The sequence below is a fragment of the Fundulus heteroclitus genome, chromosome 3 (genome assembly GCF_011125445.2).
Source record: "Fundulus heteroclitus isolate FHET01 chromosome 3, MU-UCD_Fhet_4.1, whole genome shotgun sequence".
NCBI lineage: Eukaryota > Metazoa > Chordata > Actinopteri > Cyprinodontiformes > Fundulidae > Fundulus > Fundulus heteroclitus.
The window spans coordinates 9,537,196-9,559,136 of NC_046363.1; the positions used below are offsets into that span (position 1 = coordinate 9,537,196).

At 41.4% G+C, this 21,941-nt stretch overlaps 1 protein-coding gene and 1 long non-coding RNA gene across 2 annotated transcripts in view; one reads left to right on the forward strand and one right to left on the reverse strand.

Annotated features, from left to right (window-relative positions):
* Positions 1-21,941, forward strand: part of rspo2 (R-spondin 2) — a 70,420-nt gene that overhangs the window by 5,094 nt on the left and 43,385 nt on the right. The gene's annotated exons all lie outside the window — the stretch shown is intronic.
* On the reverse strand, positions 17,889-18,297 carry LOC118559116. Its single transcript, XR_004928664.1, has 3 exons — positions 18,253-18,297; positions 18,142-18,169; positions 17,889-17,959 (listed from the first exon to the last, which is right to left on the reverse strand). It is a non-coding gene; the product is annotated as an uncharacterized LOC118559116 (long non-coding RNA).

Below are 21,941 nucleotides of genomic sequence, written 5' to 3' on the forward strand. Positions count from 1 at the left end.
TAAAAATCAGTAAAAGGTTTTCACCAAAGCTATTATAGTAAATTAGTCTTTTACACCATTATTATTTTGGTTACTCTGACTGGAAATGCCTCGTTTCAGTCTCTGTATATGTTTCACACAGGAAGATGGTTGGTGGCGCACTGCCTCCAACCTTGGTTTCCAATGAAAATGATAGTAGCCTGTGTAAATAACTATCCGGTGGATTGGCTTACTGGTTTAAGAAATTGTATTCGGATAACCAGTTATATGTTTTTTAGGGACTGAGTTGTTTTCAGATGGTGGAAGTCCGTGTTGGTCTGGGCCCTTCTCAGACCAGGCGTTAGCTTAGCTGCTAATAACCTTTTAACAGAACCTCGCTGTAAAAACCCTGAGCTATCACTTTAAGCAACCCAGACACATCGCCCTCTCTTTACTGGCCCTGGAAATCTGGTCTGTGTGTGCTGAAAGCTCACACCAACTCCCAGGTTTGTGGGAGTAGGTGCTAATGTTGGAACCCAGCACTTCAATATTCTATGTTGATTAAGTGCCTGAGGGGGATGGAGAGGGAACGCTCCAAGAAGCTGCCGTTAGATGGACCTTGCCGTTCTTGCCTTTGGAAAAAGTGAAAAGGCTCAGCTGATGGCCCATCTTTGGAACAAGGCCTCCTCTCATGATACCTTCTCTAATGCAGGTGTTTTCAGCCACTGTGTCCTGATACTTTGAGATTGTTCCACCAATAAAACTAACGTTGCTCATTTTTATTTATAACGGGAATAAGATCGGTCATTTCGCGGGAATGTTGAAACACCATCTGATTTTTGTCAGAGCAGGATGGCAGCGGTCCTCCTCTTCTTTCTATTTTTTTTTCTTTTTAGGGGGATGAGAAGGCATATTTAAGCAGATCAGCTGGTAATGGCAAAAAGTGAACAGCATCACCTGAGAGGGATTACAGCGAGCTGAGCCTTGACCTGAGCTCCGGCTCCGGCATCAAAACAGAGCTCTGTCTTTTCTCTCCCAGGGCCCGTCAGCCAAGCTTCCACAAATGAGTGTGTGTGTGGGAGAGGGAGAAAAAAAGTATAGGGACAGGTGGATAAATCTCAGAGATCCATGGAAACACTCTTTTCTGCCTTAACCAATCACATGAAGTGTTAGCATTTGGGATCACCACTACCATTCAGGACAATAAATTACTTGTGTGTTGATAAATCACATTTATTTACATCGATCTTAAAAAAAAAAGCACTAGAGAAAGACTAGCTTGTTGTTTGACCTGTGTGTCGATCCTGGCCTGGAGCGGAGCTCCTGGTCCAAGGCACGGTGGTATCAGATGAAGCCTGAGAAAGGTTCCTTAGTGTGCTTGTGCCACGCTACACTGCTGAAAACCCCAGTAAGGTGGGTGGGAAAAAAAGAAGTCGCATGAACTTTTCTCTTAAGATACACAGATACAGACTCTTTCTTTTACTCGAAAATATAGTTCTAATGAAAAAGGGTGATTATTGTGAAGAAATCAACTTTTTTTTGGCATGATTAGTCATTTATTCTAAAGTGCCTTATAAACAAATCTATGTATTTTTTTTTTTCACATTTTGTCCTATCACAACCAATCTGGTATCAACATATGGTGATTGGCCTGTACCTGTACACCCCTTTATCAAGTCCTCGGGATGATGGATGAACAGCGTCCTGATCTGGTCAACACTTGGGATATTGCTCTATAGCTGAAATCTACTATCCGTTGAAAGCAACTGGTAGCACTCGACTTTATTTGGGAGTATCAGAGTAGAGGAGGCACCCATGTACAGCTGACATTTTGTTTGTAAAAAGATGAAACTCATATATGTCCAGGTCTATCACATACAATCCCAATAAAGGATGTAGAATACATTCAGGTAGAATAAATAATGTAGCTGTGTGTTGCCATATTGGATTATTTATTCTCATCTGTCAGCTCACTGGGTTCTGCTGGAAGTAACCCTGCGCTGTCTTGGAGCTTTTTTATTTTTTTCCCTCGAGGGGACTCTCTCTTCCACACTCTGTTGTTGTCACCATAGGATCCCGTATGCTGGCAAAGCCAAGCGCCAAACATGGTTTTGATTCCAGACGGCGTTTTTTTACTACGCAATAAAAGCTCATTTTGTTCGGAAATGTAAAAATGAAGAAAAGTTATTGTATCAAAGCCCATAACACTTCCCATATTTTCTCGTGGCGGATGGAAACTCCTCTGCAGCGTACAAAAAGCGCCGTATTCCTCGGTGAATGTGAGAGTGATTTTTGCTACCCTCACCTTTGCCCACTTCCTTCAGTTGCGTTCTCCCCCGCAGCAATAACACCTTAACATGTTTCCTTATAAAGCGTCTAAATATGACCAGCCAATTTGGGCTCGTTCTCTCAAGTTTATGGCGCCATAAAGATTCTAATGTTGGGAATCATTACACACATAAATGGGCAACACAAAAGGCGTTTTTTTTTTTCTTTTTTCTTTTTCTTTTTAAGAACGAGTCATACGAGGGCTTCACAGGTAGTGGAGCTGCCCAGCGCCGGAGATGCCCTCGGGCTTGAAACGACATGCGCTTCCTCTCAAATTACTAATACACCTCTCTTAAAGAATCTAGCGAAGAGCTGTTCAGACCTAATGGTGTGAACACAATAGGCACCCATTGTGCTGTTGTCCCCGATTAATCCAATTATGGGAGTTGTTAAAATAAACCATTTCCCCTTTACTGATTATAAAAGGGAGCAACCGAATTAGGCCTGAATAGGCGGACAGTTTAAGGAACGCATATTTTTTGGAGAGACAGATGCAAAGATTCACACCATTGGGTATTAACATAATTTCTTTCCACTCACAGTAGCTGTTGATGTTCTGAGCTAACTCAGTATAGTCAGGTAACCTAGTGGTGGATGTAGGATTTATTGATCTTAAACACTTATCAAAGCTGGTCTTGGAATGGATGAACAAGGCTAAGTGAAACTTTTTGAAAAGCTCTGCCCTTACTCAATTAAACCTTAATCATCTGAAACTTTCAAACCTGTGCTCGTGGAAACCAATCGATTTAAATCAACTCTACCAGTTCTGCCGGTCAGAGCGAGTTCAGGTATTGAAGGAAAACTGTGCCAGATTATTAACCATTGTTCAACAGTCCTTTGAAAGTCCAGCAGTGTAATAAGATTCATCTTCATTAAACGTGCATGCACACTTCTGACTGGCAGTGCCTCAAATTCAAAACGGAAAGATAATTTCCCACTTTGTAGGTGGTTGCCATACTCCATTTCCTTAATTTTCTATATTAATCTATTTTATAAGTGAGGGATAAAGCCGAACGAGGTGTCCATTATCGGAAATGAATGGACGATGCAGAGGCGTGAACCGTCCGACAGGAAGCTGAGGATGGATAATGGACGCACCGAAGGGCATTATCCCACTTATACCATGGTCAGTTACGAAAGAAAGAAATATTAAATCAGTTATTAATACTTTAAGGTTTTCTTTTTCCACTGGTAAAAGTTTTTCACAAGAAGCAGCTAAGAAAACTATTTAATTTCCATCATTGTGACACGTTGCCAAGGTAACCAGCATCAACTGTCTTGCCGTTACCAGCTAACGTTTGAGCCCGTGTAATAACTTTGACCAAAATCAGACTATTTGACCAGAACTTAATAGGTGTCCTATAACACTTGTTAACGAACACCCTGTAGCCAATCAGAATCGAGTATTCACCCTGACCATGGTATAAAAGTATTTCCCGTACCCTGGAGAATGTAAATATGCAATTTATGAATCATTCTTTGGGAAACAAATACCAGGAAATAGGTTCTCATGTGTCTCAGTATATAAACAACTCCAAGTATTAACACCTTTAAATGCATTAATGAGGGTCTGTCTGTTTAAAAGCTGTTCATTTCATTTCATAAATGCTCTCAATATGTAGCTGTATGGATTTGACTAAACAATAACTCTCAGAAGGAGGATTCAGAACAAATCTGTCTAAACATGTGTATGTTCAGCAGTAGGGTTAGTTGCTATTTTAAAAATGTATTCCTTTTAATATCTGTGGTTGAAAAGTCTCCTTGGCTTTGGAAGGTTCCAGACTGGGGGAAATAACCCAACAGCATCTAAGTGACTGTCTTTATTAGAAATCTTTGACTTTTCTTAATAATAAGAAGGAGAACTTCAAAGTTTCCTTTGAAACAGCAGACCGTCCTTTATGAAGGGAAAGGACAAGATTCCATCCAACTATTTCTTGCGGCTGCAACACTTAGCTTCTGTGAAACAATGCGGTAGAAACCCATTAGGAAAAGTCCTTAATGAGATTTTTGTGGGATATTCCTTGAACAGCTGAAGTTTTACTTCTGCAGACCAACATCCCAAATTAGTGGAGATGTCTGTGGATTCCTCATGCTCCGCTATTTTCTTTTCCGACGTCCTTATAAGTTTACCATCTTCCTTTTAAACTTCCAAGACTTTCCGACAAGGCCAAGGTAGGGTTCTAAGGAAAGAAAAATAACTGGACGTCACGACTTTAACTTTTAAACTAAACAGACGCTTTGAAACAAATGACCCGATTCATTTTTAATTATACTGTGATTGATTGCAAATCCAATTCTGGTGCACTGAGCCGCCTACATTTGGAGCTCACTGGTGGACTGTCCGAGTGGAAGAAAGTCCAAAACTTATAAAGGATGTCTGTATGCTTGCAGACCCGTCTTTAACGTCTAGGGTTACCAGAAAACTTCGCTTTGCCGGCATGTCCCGCTGCATGCTTGCTGATTCCTACCTACTTTGCATTGATTTGCAATAATTTGCAACCTTAAACTGGTAAAACTCAGCACCATTCTAAGGAAAATTCACATGTATACAGCTTATCTAGCCTGGTGGGGAAAAAAAAAAAAAGCCCTTTGAAACAGTGTCTGTTCAAACCGGCTGTGACAACAACAGGGCTGTGGATTGCTGCCCCTGTGCTCACTCCTTAACACGCGACAGATGGACAAGACTCCCTGTTCACCCTGTTCCTGCTTTTATAGGACCTCTAATTATGCGTACGCACCACATCAAAATAGAGCTCAGCACGGTATGTCTTTTGAATAGAGAGGAAGTAAGTTGGCCAGATGAAATGAAGCATTTCTCTGTGCGGCTCACCTATAATTTGGAGGCCAGAGTAAAGACAGGCAGAGGTAAAGGTGGATGTGCTGCAATCTCTGCTGTTGACCGTTTGATGTACTCGGTCCTGATTTTGAGTTAAAGAAACGTTTTGCTGATGTTTTTAAGTAATTGGAAACGCGTGGAAAAAATGATCTCCCTCGCAAGTATTTCATGTACGATCATTCCCAAACCCGACTGACTTTCGCCAGCTTGCAGCAAAATATTTAGCCTCAGCGTCGTGAGCGGATCCGTCAAGGTCCAGAGGTGCCAAGCTGGTCGACCCGGTCTCCAAAAGACTCGCTGCTGTAATTTCAGTCAAAGGTGGGCCCTTTTGATTCGCTTCACAATTATGCACCACTTTGTGTCGCCTCATTACATGAAAGCCCAACGTTGAATTTTGTGGTTCAAACGTGGCAAAAGTTGAAAATGTTTAAGGGCCATGATTCGTTTCGCAAGGCCCTGTAAGCTGAACTTGTTCTGGCTTTGGCTCGGTTTGGGGGTTAGCGTTGGCGATTGGGCATCCTTGGGGAATATGAGGGCCGGTCAGGGGGGGAAAAAAATTGCTTTGAAGGAATCTGCATGTGCACCTTTACCTGAATATTGGTTGGTGTGTTTAGAGCTGGAGATGTGCTAAGCCTGGTCTCGGCGTACTCTGGCCTTGCGGTACGAGGAGGGAAAGGCCTCATGGCTTCCTGCGGAGTGCAGAAGCACCCGGCGTGTTTTTAATCAGCGACGAGGCTGGGAGTCATTAGTGGGCCTTGATGCTTAGCTCATTGTCTCTCCGACTCCCCCTGTGAAGGGAGGAGATGGCAGAGAGGAGCGAGGGGGGGATGCAGCCAGGGCAATATGACATGTAAATTTCTGTGGTGAAAGAAAAGAGTAGGCGAGCGATTTGAGAAAGAGGATGCCTGACAAACTGCGTGTTATCAGAGAGACTCTGCCAAACTAGATCTTGTAATAGAAGGTGTAGTGTGTAAAATGTTGTTTGTGAGCACAAAAAAAAAGGTTTCCTCAATGGTTCATTGTAAAATGCTGATCAATCTGCGTCACGTGGCTTATAGTATCTTTACAGATTATAGATTATCTCTGTCTGTCTTTCATTTATACCTCGCTAACTGGCTTGCACTTGAGTTGCCAAGCTGGGAGTCTCTGCAGTTTGCCTTTTTCTCAGATTTTTTTTCCTTTCCTTAAACTTATGGAAGAAGCACGTATTCACTTTTATTACAACCGTTTTTTTATACACCACCTGTTTTTCTTTTGGTCACACTTAATTATCCAACTCTGCTGTTGCTGATGGGAGTTGGAGTTTTATCTCATTGTAACATCTTATTGGTCAAGGGCCATAGTTGCCTTGAACTCCCACTCTATATTTCAATTGGCACCACAGCCTATAATTAATGTTTATAGACTATTATTTGATGTTGTTTGCCACTGGGGGGCAGCACAACAAGCTGTTAAAACATCATGTCATTATTCATGAAGTTAATGTTCTGAATCTAAAACACATTTTGGAATTAACACACCTAAACCATAAAATGTATCATTAATAGTTATCTGGATAATAGCTTCTGGGAGTATAGGCTCAAAATATCCAAATGTCTATCTGTGTAATGGCTTCTCTTGACATTGTGGAAACATGACTTCTTTTAGGGGCTAATTGTATTGTTTCCCTGCGTTTAAGCAAACCTAGATTGTATTTTGGGGCTAGGATGATTTTCCTTTTTGCCTCATCTTTATTACCCTGCTCAGTGGCAAAAACACAGCGAATCCTATTTTTGAACTTTGCCACTGCCACTAAGCCACCTTTCATGTGAAAAGTTGGGGTGACCTAGATCTTTTTGTGGTATAGGGACAGGTCAAAGTAGTTGGGCTATTTGAATGAGCTGTTTTTAATATAGGTCAAATGGGCGGTTGCCCAGGGCGGCAATCGTAAAGGTGGCGGATGAGCAGCCTTAAAAATAATAATAATAATAATAATAATGCAATCCATTGATCTGCTAATTGTGGCCCAAACAGAATTCCTATAATAATTTATGCATGTGTAGTCAAAGGGGAGTTGGATTCCCATTGATTTTTAAAAAAGCGCCGCTTCCTGGCTACTGAGACTAGGGTGATCAGGCTGTTTTCTATCACACTGTGCCGACATGGTGTGGGGCACACCTTCTCCGGTGACCTGTTCTCTTCTTTTAGCTGGAGTGTCTGAATGCTACATTGGCTTGACCAAACTGGGAAATTTGAAGACAGTTTCATGAGCTGGGATTGTTTCTGTGGGTGTTTGTATGGTGTAAGCAGCACAGCTTAGGTGAAAGCATATGGTGCATCAATAGAAGAGGTTTGCCCGGGATGCTATTCATGCAACAACTGGCAATGGCAGATTGTACTTCCAAACTGACATGTGCAAACTAGAGTTTAAACATGTGTGCCATTCAAAAAGCATCTGCAAAGGAGGATTTGCACCCCAAATTACTGTCCAAAAGCATCTCTCTGAGTTTTAGGCTCATTGCCGACATTAAAATGAGATATTTAGTTGAATTTGAAATTCATATAAATGTGAATTAGGAGCTAACATCTTTTTAGTTGCTCCCGAAGAAGAAAAGAACCAGGTATCTGCAACACTGCCTATACAGAAACAGAGCTGGAATCTTATGGCCTTCCAGTTGAAAAAGCCTCATTTTGTTGCAAATAATGGTTGTAATCTAAAAGTAAATTGAATGGGCATACGGTGCTGTTGCTTTATATTCCGTACAAAAACCTTGTGATTGTTGAGCATTTCAACACAGTGTTTCACATCCAGAGGTTAAAAAAGCAGAAGCTAAATAAATTAACCCTGTAAATAAGACCTGTCCACATTGCGGATTGTGGCTAGGGTCCAGTGGAACACTCTGTTTCCACTAAGAGCTATGCTGAGAACAAGAGGGAAAACGTGATGAGGGGGGAAAAAACCAAGTAACCTTTTGTGTTTGTTAACTAAAAATAAGAAGAGTATTCTGACAGTATCCTACAAATTAGCTTACTGTATAAATATGTTTATGGAATACATAAAGTTATCATGTGATTTGAACCATTCTTAACTTAAATCATTGCTTTTTATCTTTGAGGGAGCCATTGAAAGGTATTAATAATTCTACTGTAAAGGACAATCCCCAGTGGTGCAATAAAGACATCCTTTTTTCTTATTGTGGATTAAAAAACTCATCCTGAATAGTTTTCTTGCTGATACAATGAAATGTTCTCTGTGCAGACACGAGGAGAGCCTCAATACTTGGAGCACTCTGTTACGACACATTTCTCCTTTTCTCATTCTCAATTTGATGTTGGCAATATTTGAGGAGCAGATCATGTTTAAACTATCGTTGAATTACAGCAGAGTTGATGCAAAACAGGCTTGAAATACTATCAACTATGATAGTTCTCAGCACATCATTAGAGTTATTTGCTTTGTCCATCCGGAGCAGATACCATTTACAAAATGTGTGCTAAATACAAGTTCAGAGCGGGGCAAAAATATAGTCAAGAAACACAGTGTTTTTATTATTTAACTATTTAGTCAAGAAACACTGTGTTTTTACTTTAAACTATTTGATTAATATAACCTTTGTAATATCTCTTTTGCTATTATTCCCATATCTTTTGCTCTTAGGTGGACCTCCTCGAACAAGCATAAAAAAAATGCAATTAGCCAACTAGATCACATAACCTAGCATACTGGATGCTAGGAAAAAAACAAAGTTAAAACAGTAGAGAAATTTTGTTCTCTAGGCTTCCTTTCATGAGCCATTTTGTATTAGGGATGCATGCAGTTTGATATACAAAACAGTTCTCTTTGTGTAAAATCCCACAGAATGTAGATCTTTACCTTTACCTGATGTTGCCAAAAATGCTGCCAACATTTTGAAGTCCAGCATTTCCAATTCAAAAGCTTAAAAGGACAACTGAGAACAGCTTTGATGAGTTCTGTTTGGCCTTCTTCTTTTATTCTGAATTTCTTGCTCTTTCTCGCTGTCTTGAAGCCTGAATGAACCACAGCCATGTCTCCAAATCCATTTTTTAAATAGCTTTTTACCTCTGCTCGTGCCTTACAGCTACTGAAATCACTGAACTTTCTTCCTCTGGTTAAAAGCTTCACACCCAAGGATGTTGTTGTCACCATGTTGGGGTTGTACTTGGGTAAGAATATGTTCACCAATAAGAAAAGATTGGAGTTTGGCCATTCCCATCAACCTGCCATTGTCAGTAACGGTAAAACCCAACAGATTTCTTTCCACATCTTTACTTTCATGTTATGCATAGTTAAATAATCTATTAGTAATTTCCAAATAGGCATTTATTCAAATGGTTTCTCTCACCGGAACCTAGTCAAGATTCTACAGTGCAAACGATTAAACGTGTTCGACCCGTATTCTGTTTTGGCCGTGACAGATAACGTCAGATCTAATTTGTTGATGCGATATTCCTACAGGGCTAAAGTTCAGTTCAGGGGCGAAGCAAAAGAGAAATTGCTGAAAACCTGTTGACATACACAGCGGTACCCTGACCAAAAAAACAAACAAAAAAAACATTTAGTTTTACTATGTTTTTTAACTGCATGTGAGGGATACAAATGGTCCAAACTTAAACCTCTCCAACACCCCTGCCTACTTCCACCACAACCAACATGTACACACACACACACACACACACACACACACACATACGCTCGCTTACACACATGTGCACACACACTCATACAGACTTGGGTGGCAAGGCAAAGCAAAAAAAAAAAAAAAAAAAGTCTTGGCATAGGCGCATAAAGACAAAGAACCCCATTAACATTTCTGAAATTCTTCCTTCTTTCTTTTTTTCACCTCTGGTTACACACTTGTGTTACGACTTGGCGGTCTTCTCCTTAACTGGATATTGTTTTATTTGGACTGGGGCCAGGTCTCGGGGGGGAGCAACCTTGGCTGTGTAAACAGCTGTCACCAGCAGGATTCATAACTAATAGGTATCGGTGGCCAGGGGTCACGTGTAGTTTACGTGTTTACCAGCTAATGGTTTTAGAGATGGCTCTGCCTTGGTGCTGAAAACTAGTAAAGCGTTAGGGACGGAGGAGGGCTGGTTTGCATCAGCGGCGGGGATGAACGTATACACGAATATGAGCAGCTTCACAAGTTGGAATGTCTTAAAAAGAGCCGATGCATTAAAGTCTGAAATTCTCTGCCTTTTTTTTTTTCCAGAGAAGTTCACATTGAACTTTTTTTTTCTAAAACATTTGTGACAAGAAGAGACTATTCCTATTGTTGCTGGTCCATCCAGCCCGTTGGAGCCTTGCTGTAACATCATCCAAGACATAGCAACCTGATTTGCCACACATTAATGGCAGCAAACAGTGCAGCATGTTGGTGCAAGACAGGTATGGCACCCCCCTCTGGATCTGCTGTGTCCGTTGTACCGATACTCTTGGAGACCTCAAGCCACCCTGATATGTTGAAAGCAAAACCTTGATTAAAATAACTTCCCCTTCACAATTGGCCGCATTTATTCAATGTATCTCAGTTTATTTATGCAGCACCGTTTCACATCTGATGTTGTCCTAAAGCACTTTAGTATCCAACTGGAATTCAATCCCCTCCGGATAAAATTCACATCAGCGCAGCCCATTTTTGTACAGACCAAAACTCTCGCCGATCCACTCAAATCCGAGCTCTAACGCAACAAAGTCAATTCAGTTCATTGGTAAAATGTCATCCACTTATGAAAGCGCTGATTTCTTCAAGTCAGTGACTTTGGCGTAATCCCCGAAGCAAGAATGTGGCTACAGTGGAAAAGAAACATTTCCTCAGTCGTCTGCCTCGACGGGAAGGATTGAAGGAGACACACAGAACCAGGATGGACTGGATCAGGACTGCTTTCTAGTGAAAGAAAAAAAAAAAAAAAAAAAACGAGGAGTGTACACAAAGTGAAGAGAGGCGAAAGCTCCATCAATGGCGATGCCAAGAAAAAGAGAAACCGCTCATCACTGAAGAAGTTCCTTCAATGGAAAAGAAAGTCAAAGGGAGACCACAAACTTAATGGCAGCAATAATTGCAAACAATGCATAAATAGGGAGTAGTTTCTCCAAAACCTTGCTTTTAGAGGTCATTAATGACTTTTCATTCAACTATCAGAAGCCAAGTAGTCTTTCAATTGTTCTGACCTGCTACAACGGCTAGATCTAGTCACGCTGACAAGAATCTGTCTACCTCAGCAGCTTGCTTGTCAACCAGGTTGGCAGGTGGACCTGATTGGAACAGGTGCTTCTGCAGGTTCGGATCCGAGTCCTGGAACTGTGCACTGCAAATGATAGTACCACCACTTCTTCCCAGGTAATGTTCTGGACTCTGGAGCACCCCTGTTTCTTTATAGCCTCAGACATCTTGTCCCAACAGGAGTTGCTGCACTACAGCCTCATGTTTCTAAGGATAACTCTGACTCAACACATGCAGCTAGTCTTCGTCAAAGTCACATCTTACCGTTTTCATATGGATCTGTAATGCAAGGAGGATGAAGTCTATTGAAGAAGAGACAAAACGTTTCAACAAAGAAGAACCCGTCCAACTTGTCCAGTTTTTTTATTTTATATTGTATTTTTCCACCTGGATTACTGAGATGCATCAGGACAAGGCGGACGCCAGCTTGTTTATTTTCTGTTTTTACCTCACTCGTTGTTCGTTTACCTCATAACATATTTTGGTGCAGCTGCAGTTAATTGTGCGCAGAATTATTGGAAAAGTTGATTTCCTTGCTTCATAAACTTACCGCTTTGCAGTGAACGTCCTAAAACGTTCACAGCAAGAGCTGGAGGAGTTTCGGCTGCTCTTTGCTGCACGGCTCTCCTTCCTGCTGCTATCTGTCTGAGCGCAGCACACGGAGCAAGTCACGTCACACAGGCACACATAAAGCCGCAAGGCAGTCACAATTTCCCTGTGAAAAAGATGCTAGTTTTGCAAACCACGCAAATCAAAATGGACCAGGACCATATCAGAGGCTGAGTTCAGTAAAGTAATCTGGTAGAGATCATTTAAAAGTGTCCGAATCAGGACTCAGATGTGCTAATTGAGGCTGGATGGACCCATTTCTAGTATATACCACTAGGTTCAAATTAGCTGGCCAGTTCACCGAACTTGTGTTTATACTTGAACCATTTGTCTTGTGAAAGTAGTTGCTCTGTTCTGCGCGTGTGTGTATCCCATATTGTGAACTGGGTACAATCCTCCCCTTAGCGTTTGAATTTTTTTCCTCCAACTTCTTTACATGTAATGGCTTTCGTAGAAAACTGGCATGGCTGCCGATTCCTGTTACGGCCGTGCAAAGCGCAGCCTTTGCAGGTCTGTGGTGTGAAAGTGCAATCCCAGATGTAACCCAGGCACTTGCCACGCGAGGAAGCATCATGATAAATCTAAAATGTGTATCGCGGGTTTGCGAAATTCCTTTAGACAAGCTTCCTTTGGCCAGCCGTTAGGATAATAACCAAGGCATCGCCGCAGTTAAGGGCAGTCGTGCTGGAAAACGTATTAACGTGATCAAGAAATGGTGTGACCTTTTCTGTTGTGGAAAATCGATTCCAACAAAGCAAGGGAGAAAAAAAAAAGCAAACTTGCCTTGTTTTTGTTGATATCGGAACCATCCTCCTGTTTTTGCTCTCCTTTTTGGTGGTAAGATGAGGGGGTCTTTGATGTTGAGGTGTCCTTACAAACTGAAAGTGACACTGTCCCTCCTGTCGGTTGTAGACTCCTCTTTTGACCCCGGGGATCACCTTAGATCTCCCTGTTGGCCTCACAGGGGGTCAGCAGGGGGCGTGAGGCTGTGTTTAGTTGACGGGTTAATGAGGATGAACTTTGTAACAATCAGCCAAAGTGAGATCCCTGTTAGGTAAGTGAGAAAAATGGCTCGTGGTGAAAAGAAAACAGCATGAGATTCTTTTTTTTTTTTTTTACATTTCCCTTTACCTTTTTGTTTTGTCTCCTTTCTAAATGCTTTATGATTCCTGTCTGCAAAGCTTGAGATCATTTACCTTTTCAGCGACTGGGTTCGCATATTAAATCTGAACAATGAATATATTTATGTCCACAACCAGTTTTTGTGTTTAGGGGGCAATTGCTTTCTCATATTATCCCCCTTAATGAATTACAGTTTAATTTGAAAGCTCCTTTTTGTATTTTCACAGGTTAGCTTTGATATTAAAAATGTAGCCGATGATCTGAAGTTTGAAAATAAATCGATAAGAGAGGGGCGGACACTTTTAAAGAGGAAAGGATCTGTAGAATGTAACACAGAAAAAGCTGGAGGAGTCTGTCACATTCCATTATTAATAGATTTCTTAAACTATCACTCAAAAAGCATTTCACTCTGGCTCGCATAAAAGCTCCACAGCCAGCGCTTTGTCTCTTTGCTTGATCTGGAAGTGAAGATGGGGTTAGTCAAGGTGATGACAAATGGAGGAGTGATCATGAGCTGGGGTGGGAGAGATGAAGGAATGCTGCCTGGGGTGCAAATATGCCAAGTATGCCCGTCAGCTTGACTGTTCCACCTCTAGGATGCCATACGTCCGCTCCCACACCGAAGAGCAAAAAAAAAATAATGCCTTCAAAGCCACTTTTAAGTGCTTCGGTGACTGAGTTACTAGGCTGACTGAACATTAAGCTACAGGTGTGAGAATTAGGTGTTAGATTTATGTGTGCCAAATTAGCCACATGTGGTCTAATAGGAGCCACTCCACCTTTTTTCCTCCACCCAGATTTTCCCTCCTTGCCGTTTCTTCCTTCTCATGAAAGGGCAAAACACATTTCTTCCACAGCTTGAGTGAATTTGAGGCAGTGTAAATAGCGAAATCTTCACATTCTGCATGATTCCTTTTCTTTCGGGGCTTGTTTCTCGCCGTGCTTTGCTTGGATTACTTTATGAATATTGATTCCTTTTCATTGGCGGATGGTTGTTTTTTTCCCCCCTTCTTTTTAGGAAAAATCCCTTCAAGTAGGTTTTGTCGGCTTCTCGTAGAAACACCTTGGGTATTTTTATTTTTTTTTTAAATCTCCAAGCTCCATAATTTGCAAGTATTTTGATCACCTTAGGAACTTTGGAATTTCAAAAAAAAAAAAAAAAAGGAAGATAACTTCCTAAATCTTGCAACACACCTCCAGGACAGTTGAACTAATCCTTTCCAAATGTGGTGAGCATCACCTCCAGACTCTCAGGAACAGTAACTGTAGGATGATTTATTACACTTCATACAGCTAAGGGCCAGAGGCTTTTGGCAACAATTTATAGAGAGAATTGTGATTTATCTGATTTTTTGTCTTTTGACCAAGTGTTTCAAGTGCATGGTTGTTGACGACGCTGATCCTGCCAGTTTCTTTATAGAGACCAGCCCTACAATTATCATTTATAGTATAGAGCGACGCCGGCACTCTGCTGTCATCTGGAGACAAAATAAATTGGGCATTTGACTCATTTCACTAGAACACCAACATTTTTCTGTGAAGCAACGAATAGAGATGAATGAAATAAGAACATGGTAAGAACCAGGAACCACATTGTCTTCTGTTGCCTGTAGAAAGCAAAACAGTCCATCCTTCTGAGTGATAGGTAGCCTCCTGAGATGCTTTCACACATGGTTCCCTGACCAGTCTTTGGGTTAAAAAGAGGCATCAAAAACAAGAAAAACATGTTTTAGTTAAACAGCAGGTCTGTCATTGTGTGTATACTGTAGAGATGATGCACACACCTTTTTTTGCTACTGTCTTACGCTGTAATGACGCGCACAGAGTGGCCCATTGAAAGAAAAAAAGGTCTGTGCAAGGACCTGGAAAACAGAAAAAAAACATTGTGCTAAGGAAGAATTGTGCTCTGCAGTAAATCCTGCAGATTTAGCAAAAAAAGTATCTTAGATAACTCTGTAACGTCCAATGAATGGGTTGGTTTCCGCTCTTACACCTCAGGATAAAAAATATATATGCAGTGCAATGCTAAAGTAACCAAAGTTATAAATAGTTGTGAAGTGGAAAACTTCTGTTTTTTTTTTTTTTTTTTACAAATAAAGGTGTGAAAAGTGTGATGTGTTTTTGTGCATTGGGTGGGTGGATGGTGGTGGTGTGTTTGTGTGTTCTGTATCTAACACTGGGTCATTAAGCGACAGCATAAAATGGCCAGGGCTGTACTTAAAAGACATGTTTAGAATTTTTTTGTTACCTATCGATATCGATAAATATGATTTCTAATTTATCAAAATTATTAGTTTGTGGTTATTTTGTTTGTTGTACTTCCAACCTATATAACTGGGAGTTACTTTGTCATCAGTGAGCTATGATCAAGCTGCTCATGCATATAAAGCATTCTTCATTACAAACCAAATGTTTGTAATGCTTTTTGCTTTAAATTGCGTTGAGGGGATTTAATCAACACATTTGTTTCTACTGAAACCACTTGAAAGCAATGTGGTAACCATATCAAATACACCACAGAAAAAAAAATAAAAAAACATAAAATAGACCCATAAATGACAATAAAATGTTTGTAGAACGGATTTTTCCCTTTGCTGGAACAAATAGTTATAGAATTTTATTGTTTGAGTATTTTGTTTCAATTATGTTGACACTGAGTGAGACAATTTTCTGTTACTGTTAAAACTCGAATAAAGTATGGAAAACTTTATGGGACCTCGGCTCAAAGTGAAAAGGCAATTCTGCTAGTTGACCACCACATCAAGGCCTCTGCTTTTTCCTTCCAACACGCTTATGGAGTTTTCCTTAGTAGAAAAATGGATGTTATGGAGAAAGTGCTTAATTAACAGTTTGGCTCACATTGAAAAAAAAGAAAAGAAAATGAAATGAAATAAAAAATAATGTTACATGTCATGTCAGCTACACAGTTTTTAGACTATCCTAAACATCAGGTTTTGACCTAAAACATCTGCCTTAAGTCCCAAACCATCAATAAGATGTTAATAAGGAGCTGGACACAGCTAAGATGTAGCCATAAAGAAGAGAATGCAGTTGGACCTGTCAATGTTTCTTCTGCAATAAAAAGGAAGTGGCAAGATTTATTGACATGAAAATACCTTTTAGATTTAAATGTAATGGTTCACAATCCTATGGTCCAAATGGATGTTCTATGTTAACCATGGGAGAAATATCCAGGAAAACTGTTGTTAATATGAATAAAGTATGGTTTTAATGGGAGGACTTATTTTTCAGGTAGCGTCTCTTGTCTAAACTGTTTATTTGTATTTTGGCCATGTACATGTACTTTGTGACGGTAATACAACACGTTGTTCTTTGTTTTGAGCTGTTTTTTATGGACTCATGAATATGGAAACGTTGAGGGTGTAGGAATTTGACATTGGTGAAAAATTGCAACGTTGATCATTAGGTCAAATATATATATATATATATATAGATATAAGGATGTGGCAAGAAAGGGGATGTAAAAATAAATAACCAGCTATTTTCACTTATGTATCTATCTGCTGCAGTTATTTAACTCAAACACCAAACTTAAATCAGTGTTTCATCTAACAACTGAAAAGTAAAACTAGATTCACCTTTGAAAGCTAGAATATTTTGCTTGTTCATGGTATGGGAAAAAAAATGACCTTGGGCTTAAATATGAGAAGAAGTGCACTTTGCTACATTTTTAAGTCTTGTCACATCTTTAAAGTAAGCATGTCAATTTCACTGATGTCATATTTTTTATAGTGGAGGTTTATATGGATAAAGGTTGTAAAAAAAAATAATAATAATTTCACTGGTCACTGCACCTATGATGTCACATTGTGATCCATTGAAACAGAGGGCGGATACACAATAGTGTAGAGTGGGTTCATGAGTTTTAGTACGTTTGGGGACTCCCAACTATGCAAAAGATAGAAATGTGCAGCCCATCTGATCTGCTGGTTAGATACGTATGTTGCTCAGACTAACACCCAGATAGCTTAGCTTTCCACGTAAATAGAAACGCTCATTGACTTCATTCTCATTTAAGTGATAGTTTGTGTGACTCCCACCAACTGCATTTTTTTTCGTTGTTTGTCCAACAAAAAACTGTTGCCTTATTTGTTTCAGATTTTCAGTGAATCATAGCTGATTACTCATCACTATCCTGTACGTCATGCCTTACATTTGTGCTTCAGTAGCAAGGCACTTCCCTCCTTGCCCATGTTTCACAAGAGCCTTTTGACAGGAAGATGTGTCTGCTTAGTCTCATGCAGCAAAATTATTACAAACAGAAGGACTGTCCCGAATTATAAACACGTGCTTACTGTATTATGTGTTTTCGCAAACTGGAGAAATAAAAAAGTCCAGATGGAAGAGATACAGGCAAGACCCGCTTAGTTTTTGCTGAACTGAAAAAGATATATACCCTCCTCGGATATTTCCGAGGAGGGAGTAATGTTTAACTTCTTTCCTTAGTTAATAGAGACTTGAAGCTCTTCAGGAAGTTAAGTCCTTAAAAGGTGTGCATGTCCATCTCATTTTACCCGTACCACTTTGAACAGTGTCGGGAATATCGACCGAACGCTGATGGAGAGCGCCGACACTGTTACAGCAGCAAAAGTGTGAGCTTGGAGCGTTTAGTGGTTTGAAGTGTTCCAGAAAGCGGCCGCGTAGCTATACTGGCCCGTATCTGCCCTTTCTCTTAGGAGGAACTGCAGTGAGCCTACACCATCATTTAAGGGGATCAACTGAGGAAGACAATAAACAATCTTTGTCTCAGTGCCACGATGAAAGCATATAATTCTGTTGGTGGATGTGATGGATCCCACATGAGAACACAACTCACTTTGACTTGATGGTTTGATGGTTCCAAACCCCAGGTTCTCCACTGCTGCTTCATCAGCGTATGACAGATAATATAGTCATAGTGAAGGAAGAAAAAAAAAAACAGAGGACTTTTGTCATGTTAATGCACCAATATGGTTCCCCACATGCTGTACTGTACGAGCCAACAATAGTCAGTGTGCTTTCTGGATAGTTGCATTCACAGTCTGTGTTATTAGATTTACATACCAGCGGTCCTTGGAGAAAGGGGATAGGGCTGTGAAAACAGGAACAGTTGTGTTTCAATATTCAATATTCCATCCTGTCATCCATTTATTTATGTTGTGTAGCTGATCATACCTCGCGACATCTCTGGCTGGGGATCGGGAAGTGTGGGGGTCTTGGGTCTTGGGCTTATCTACAGGGGTCAAGTGGAGAGAGCCAACAATAGACAGTGTGCACCCCGCACCCTGGACAAGGGGCCAGTCCATCACAGGGCCCTCAGTATTCCATTTGTAGCAATTCACAGGATTCATCACATTGACGCATGTTATATACGGATTAACTCTGGACTTAAACTGGATGAACTTGCAAGTGTTTTTCGTTTTTAATTCGGATGGAATCCTCATGGCAAGTGATTGGCTTGACTAAAATCAAAAAGCCGGTGAGACCCTGTTCTTCGCAAATGTTTCAGGAATTAAACAGGCATTCATAGCACACGCTGGAAAACGGGCAAAAGAGACACGCAACCAATACAGCTGACAACTTTATAAATAAAACATTAGGGGATAGCCCAACACCATAAATTTGAACTTTTATGGGAAAACAGATAGGATCTGGTTTATTGTTCATCTCTGCTTTTTAGCTTTAGAGTTAAATTCATAAACCTAAGAATGCCCCTGGAGGGCTTTCGTCAAAGTTAGCCTGTGAAAATCTCACGTCGGTAAATATCATCTTCCTTTTAAGGTTAAGCTCAGAGGTCTACACTGAACTCAAATAATTTGCAATTTACCTTGTCAAGGTTTTGGGTTACATAACGTTGGAATCGTTTATTATGAATAATATTATGGGTACTGCTAGGAAGTTAGCTCACCATTGACGTGGGCGGATTGTCGTGTGCTTGTTGGGCGTTTTGACAGCAGTTTCTCATGCTCACTCAGTAGAAAAGAACCCTTCTAGAGATGCAGTTTTCTGATGTCACTATTGCGGGCAGTGGCTTAGTCTGTAGACCTGCTGCATTGCAGCAAGAAGTTCCTGGGTTTTGTCCTTGGCCTGGGTCTTTCTGCATGGTGTGTTCTCTCCAGGTACTCCGTCTTCCTCCCACGGTCCAAAAACATGACTGTTCTCTCTGAATTGCCCTTAAGTGTGTGTGTGCATGGTTGTTTGTCATGTGTCTGCGTTGCTCTGTGGTAGACTGGCAACCTGTCCTGGGTGTACCCTGCCTCTCACTCCATTGACCGCTGTAGATAGGCGCTAGCCCCGTTGCGACCCCGCATGGATAAGCAGGTGTAGAAAATGGATGGAGGTTAAAATTGTCATAGTTGGTCTTGCCCTGTATAAGCTGCGCGCCTCCCAACACGATGTGTGGGTGTCAAAGGCACACTGCCATGAATCAAACATGCATTCTTCATGTTGGAACTCTGACTATTAAGAGAGAACAAACCTTTTCCTCATTGTATCACTGAGTATCCTTCAAAACCTGAAACATTTATGCCTCTGAGCTACCCAGTCACAGCCCAAAAATTATTGACATATGCAAGGATTAGCCAAGTTTGAGGCTTGAGGGTGTGATGTACGGCTGATCACAGACAGTCAGTGTCCGGTGCGGTTTGTGACATACATCATTTTGTGGTTGCGCTTGCTCTTCTCAATGGGCCAGAAGTGCTGTCGCGGGCCCCTCCTTCATTCCAAAGCATTCAGTGGCATCAAGGTCCTTGCACACTAGTCCCTCACAGTCGCTGTCAGGGTAGAAGTTGTTCACCATTCATGTTCTTGACCAGAATTAGGAATGCAAGACTAAAAAAACCCATCGAAGCACCTCTGCCGGAATGTCCTTTTTGGGTCACCGATTCCTAATTCTGGATGAAGGTGGGGGCTGGAATGGTTCCCCTATCCTACATTGTCAATTCCTATTAAATACAGATGACAGATTTAGCAACTTAGGTGATTGTGTGAATTCTAGTGTCTTTTAGGACAGCCAGTATCTACTTTCCTCACTGGTCTCAGCCTAATTGTTGATTTATGAAGGGCCAAGTGTAGCTAATGGAGGCGCTAGTCTTTGTCTATTTTTGTCTAATACATAAGCTGTTAAACAAGGGATTTATTTTCCTCTAAAGGTCAAGTAAGCTAACTTGTAGGTCATATTATTTTCTAATGCAACTTTTTCTCTGCAGACACGCTTAAGCGAAGTGTAATTCTCCCCATTTGGAATCGCAACAATCTGGCTGTGGCAGAATTATTGATAGACGAGGGGAAAAAGGAACAGGATATGAGGGGGGTTCTTCATGTGGTTCCTTTACATCAGCAGCAGCTTTGTAGCAGAGGTTCTGCCTTGAAGACATGACAAACTGAGGCACTTAAGTCTTTGTGTTAAAAAGGTTGAGTAGGCCTCCGCGCGGATGATGGTATACACCCTGTTTTTTCGTAAATACAATACTTGGGGCCCACAGTGATCCCTCAGATGTGGGAGCTGCGGATTTGTTGCGTTTCATGTAATATACACTCTGTGGTTGAAACTGTAAACGACATGAGTTTATCATGCGCAAGGACTACCACTTCTAATGATGTGCGCTGTCCTCTGCAGTCCTAAGAAGTTGCGTATGTTAAAGCGTTGAAGCTGCTATCCGTAATCTCCCAGCGGCTGCTCTCTGTGCGTCTTTTCTACTTGTCCGGGTCGCTTCGGTTTCAAGGACGTGCTAAAAAACATTACATGATTTGTGAGCAGGGGAAGAAAAAAAAAAAAAGCCTGTCGAGGGCTGCTTGGGCATGTGTCAAAATCCACTCTGAATTCAGTCGCACTGGGTTTCAGTGTGCAAAAATGAGGAGAGGGAGGCCGCAACAAATGCAAATGCATTCCGCAGCAAACTAAACATTCAGGTTTATGGTCCTCGCCAAATTGGGTTACGATGCAGCAGGGACAAAGAAAGCTCTTCACTTAAGTAGAAAAACCCGATCAATACGAGCGATGGTTTTTCTCGGGAATGTCTGAACCCCCGATGGCCGTCGACGGATCGGTGCAAAGCTCGCTAGACGTTCTGCCTGTCGTGTGGGATGTGAGTTGGACAGCGCCGCTCCAGACACTGTGAATTGTGGCCTCTTTCCTGACATACCTGTGGCCTGAACCTCCAAACCTTTCCACAGACACACACAAGAGCTAATCTCTCAAGATCAGCACTAAGAGTTTCTCTCTCTTCCCTGAATGCAGCCATTCCTCCTCCTCGCCACCCCCCCTCCCCCAGTCATACGGTAATTCCAGGATGTGGGATATGCTTAGTTCAGACGGTGTGCGGTCACGTTATCCCAAATCAGTGTGAAGTTTGAGATTAGCAACCAGCAAAAACAAAGCGTTGACAACAAAGGCTGAGCAGGGCTTAATGAGTGCTGTAAGGCCCACATGCCCGTCCAGCGTCTTCTTGTCAGGGAGTAACACCGTCAGCAGTGACAGGAGTGAACCTCATCGAAATGAGCTGGACGGAGACGCTTTCCAGCCTAAGAGCTCCCTGTTTTTGCCAAGTTGGCTTACCCATTCTGTCAGCGCTGCGTACGAGCCGAGCGAGGGCGGCCGCGGCGAAGCGCGGCCACGCTAATGCGATTGTCAGTTCCCTGTAAAACAGATTTGAGCCGTGTGTTAAACGTAAACTTACCGTTAAGTCTCGAGGTGTGGTCTAATGGTGCAGTTTAGTGTTACAGAATGGAAGAGCTGGCAAAATCAAATATTCAATATATTAAATTGGGGCTGTAGTGTTACCTGCTGGGTAGCTTTCATGCAGCTGCACAAACCACAGGGGGAAAGCAGCAGCAGCAGCTGTGCTTGCTTTTTAGAGCCAAGT